Here is a 5,177-nt window from a genome sequence, read left to right on the forward strand (position 1 = left end):
TCAAAGAATCATAAAATACATTTACAATCATCTTGTGTCTATGCTCTAACTTTGTTCAACATTTTTTACAGATATTTATTTATTATATTTTCAAAAAATATATATGATTTTCGAATTATACATAAAAATGTATATCAAATTTCTATAATATATATGTTGAACATAAATGTAATATTTCATGTCCATTCAAATACCTCTATATCAACTATAATATGTATTCCTTTTTATGATTGTGATCCTTAAATATCTAATGATGAAATATGTATGACTAATTTATGTAAGCTACCAATAATCAACATTCTTCCTGTGATTATTAACTAGCATGCATTGGTACACCAACCTGGATAATGCATGGTCTTTGAAAGTCAATTCAGGGCTAAACAGTTGATCTTCAATAGGGGTCTTATTCATCATTTCAAAAATAGAGGACTGAAATCCCATCTAAAAATTAGAAATTCATCTAAGTGTCTGATTGTGATCCCTAAATATCTAATTAAGAACTAAATATGACTAATGTATGTAAGCTACTAATATTCAACATTCTTCCTGTGATTCTTAACTAGCATGCATTGGTACACCAACCTGGATAATGCATGGTCTTTGAAAGTCAATTCAGGGCTAAACAGTTGATCTTCAATAGGTGTCTTATTCATCATTTCAAAAATAGAGGACTGTGAAATACCATCTAAAAATTAGAAAATCATCTAAGTGTCTCCAATAGGATGCCTCAACAGCCTTATTCTATTAAATAGTTGGCACTTACCATGTGAACATGTCTTTGTATGCTTTTCAAGGTCAGCAGATTTGAAAGATAATGCCAGACATGATCCCATTGGTATACTTCAATTTCAATCTTGGCTTTTTCCACTGTCAGTCTGGGCAATCTTCACTGTCAGGCTTCTAATTCTTAAGAAAGTGTGGGAGAGGGATAGCGCTAACGAATAGCTGAGAGCCAAAATATCTGATAAAAACTCATATGAGATAGTACATCAGTAGTATGGATAAAAAGTGGAAAAAATGTGGATAAAAATTTGTTGATATATGTAAAAAAGGTAGATGATAAAAAATATATAGAGTAATGTTAAAAAGATCCAATTAATTCAAAATAGCGTATCTAAGTTGCCAAAAAAGGTAGAATTTGCTTACTAAACCTTGAACACTTTATATTTCCTTACTAGCTGAGGTATCGTTGGTGGATAGGACAGGTACATTGAGCGGTCACTAATCACCGGTGAGCCGTCTCTGCATGTGTAATCCCTGCCCCAGGACCCACGAAAACGAACCCAGAGTGCTTTTAAAGGTCTATTATTCATAGGTCTATTATTCATAGGCTTAAACACTGCACAACGGCACTTTACCATTTGGAGACTTCACCTGAACTCTAACCCGGAATTTGATTTCTCTGGGAACATTTCCAAACGCTGAACACCCGCTGCGGAGGACGGACAAACACAAGCCAAGAACAGACTACAAAACGGAGTAAAGCCACACAGAAGGAAAAAAGTTACTTTTTACATCATACCGCTTAACCCTGTCTTTGGATTGACACACTGGTAACATTACCCTCTAAGGAGATCATACTGGTAACAATATTACCCACGGATCAGCTCCATTTTGGGAACACTGCTATTAAGCACTTTTTATAATAGACTTTTTAGTTATATATGATGCTAATAATTCTGTTTAGTTATATATGCTGCTAATAATTCTGTTTAGAATTTTAGAATTTTAGATAGCCATTCAATTATAATTTAATCAGATTTAAATTGCAGATTTTATTATTGTAGATTTTATATATGCATTCAGATTAACTCATTGCACATTCTTGAGGTCATATAGATTGTTATATATATATTTTTTACTGATGCCGGCATCTTTTTCTAGGAGTCATTTGTTAGAATCATTTTTATATATGCATTTAACATTTTTATAATAAATATTTATTTATTTGAACACATATATCCGATCAACTTTTTTGGCAACTTAGATACGCTATTTTGAATTAATTGGATCTTTTTAACATTACTCTATATATTTTTTATCATCTACCTTTTTTACATATATCAACATATTTTTATCCACATTTTTTCCACTTTTTATCCATACTACTAATGTACTATCTCATATGAGTTTTTATCAGATATTTTGGCTCTCAGCTATTCGTTAGCGCTATCCCTCTCCCACACTTTCTTCTGAACTAAGAGTGCACTTTATGAGGTTAGCACACTCGATTTTGGGATTAGCTAGGAGAGCAAAAGTGTAGTATCCCTAATCACACTCTACATTCATAGGCTTCTAATTCTTCCCTTTCAGTCTTTAGATTAAGTCAGCTCCCTAATGGCATAAAAGGTTTATTCAAAATTACTACAAGTGTGTGAATCATTTCTGTAGCCCTCTCCCACCCCCCATTTCATAAGAAATTTCTGTCACTAGCTTACTGTGTAGCATCTTGTGTTATGTTCTATCAAGTGTGAAGATGAGTCATATTGAGCAGAACAAACCTCTAATGTGTGACATTGAACCATAGTCATGATAGAGGATAGTTATGCTAGAGGATCCCTTTCTGAGTATTTACATTTTAAGTAATGTGTAAACTAAATACTAGTTTATAAAATGTATGCCATATGATGTATTTGTGTACAATTCATGCCAGCAACAGTCCAGACATTTATACTTACCAGCTGATGTCCTCTTTAAAAACCAGGTGGCAAAGACTCGCTACAGGACCCAATGGCCAGAGCATCACCTATATTAATAAATGAAACACATTTTTAGCATTTGATGAACAATCCTAACATGTTTGCACAATTCTCTACTTGTCATTTCCCTACAGTTCACATCTATTGTTAATACTCCAGTCTAACTTCTATTCTTTACCGTCTAAAGTTGCGGTTGATGATGTCTGCTCTGACATTGAGGCCCTCGTCCCGGAATGGCCCCTCTAGAACAGGATCATCCTCCTCATCTCTGAGGAGGTTTCTGTCCGGCCGGACGGCCTGCAGCATCCCAGCCCGCTGTGCAATATTATGCAGGACGCTACAGGCTACAACGATCTTAGCCACCTTCTTTGGGTTGTACTGGAGGGCTCCTCCCGACCTGTCCAGGCACCTGAACCTCATCTTCAGGAGGCCGAACATCCGTTCAACCACCGCCCTGGTTATCTTATGAGCCCTATTGTAGCGCTCCTCAGACACATCAGTCGGGCTACGCAAGGGGGTAATGAGCCAAGGCCGGCTCATGTACCCAGAATCACCTATAAATTATGAACAGAACATAATTCCAACAGAATCCTCAAAATAGTATTTGTAGTACAATAAAAATTTTGGTACACGATAATCCATTAACAAATGTTTATTTTAACTTAAAAATATCTAGTTCAATATTATTCTCTATCTTCCCATTTCAGCTAAGACATGCTACATATGCGTATTTCTCCTAAATCAAGCCTTGTGTAAAATGCTAACTACATGGTTACATTACATTCTCTGAGCATTTAAGGTAAGACATGCTACATATCTGCATTGAACTAAAAGACATTTGCGGAAAGAGACAATGACATGGTTAAATTGCATTAGCTAATATCTTCCCATTTCAGCTAAGACATGCTACATATGCGTATTTCTCCTAAATCAAGCCTTGTGTAAAATGCTAACTACATGGTTACATTACATTCTCTATCTGAGCATTTAAGGTAAGACATGCTACATATCTGCATTGAACTAAAAGACATTTGCGGAAAGAGACAATGACATGGTTAAATTGCATTAGCTAATATCTTCCCATTTCAGCTAAGACATGCTACATATGCGTATTTCTCCTAAATCAAGCCTTGTGTAAAATGCTAACTTCATGCTTACATTACATTCTCTATCTGAGCATTTAAGGTAAGACATGCTACATATCTGCATTGAACTAAAAGACATTTGCGGAAAGAGACAATGACATGGTTAAATTGCATTAGCTAATATCTTCCCATTTCAGCTAAGACATGCTACATATGCGTATTTCTCCTAAATCAAGCCTTGTGTAAAATGATAACTACATGGTTACATTACATTCTCTATCTGAGCATTTAAGGTAAGACATGCTACATATCTGCATTGAACTAAAAGACATTTGCGGAAAGAGACAATGACATGGTTAAATTGCATTAGCTAATATCTTCCCATTTCAGCTAAGACATGCTACATATGCGTATTTCTCCTAAATCAAGCCTTCTGTAAAATGATAACTACATGGTTACATTACATTCTCTGAGCATTTAAGGTAAGACATGCTACATATCTGCATTGAACTAAAAGTAGACATTAGCGGGGGGAAAATATATGGTTAAATTGCATCCTATAGCTGAACATTACGCTAACATTTTTAAACTACAGTGGCAATTGTCACAATAATTAACCATGTTGTGCACAAATACTCACCAACGAGATAACCAGGGGGCATTTGTCTTTCCTCAAACTGTCTCCACAGGGACGACAGAGAGAGGATGCGGGCATCATGACAAGCCCCTCCAAAATTCGCACACACATGCATAATCCTCATCTGTGCGTCACAAACATACTGCACGTTAAGGCTATGAAAATGTTTGCGATTTCTGAAGGGCGAGTCATCAATTGGAGCATGCAGCGCAATGTGGGTACAATCTATGGCTCCCAAGACATTGGGCATTTGAGCAATATCAAAGAATTCCCGCTTCAGGCGCCTCCAATCACCATCATTCTGTGGGAATCCTATGTATTGCTTACTGATACGTACCATGGCGTCCAGAAAGTTATCAAACACCACAGAGAATGTACCTTGAGCCAGGCCATGCATGTACAGTTGTCCGGATTGAAAACTCCCGGAGGCCAGGACGTATAGACAGCTTAGCATCCTACTCATGGCGGGAACAGCAGTCCTTATTCTTATACGTGGCTCCAAATGAGGTTTAAGAAGATCGTAAAGGCCAATGAGCTGTTCGCGATCGAGCCGATACTTATCAAAAACCTCAAAGTCACTCATGTTTTCCAAGGTGGGTCTCACCCTGTAGACACGATGACCTCGAACCAGATGACCCCTTCGTCTCAGTCTGAGCCGCCGAGGCTGCCTGATTCGACCAACAGCTAGTTCGCCAATAGCAGCACCAGCAGCGTCTACCATGTCATCGTCATCCATCTTTCAAAACAGCGTAACAA

Source organism: Bombina bombina, chromosome 6 (genome assembly GCF_027579735.1).
Source record: "Bombina bombina isolate aBomBom1 chromosome 6, aBomBom1.pri, whole genome shotgun sequence".
NCBI classification, from domain to species: domain Eukaryota; kingdom Metazoa; phylum Chordata; class Amphibia; order Anura; family Bombinatoridae; genus Bombina; species Bombina bombina.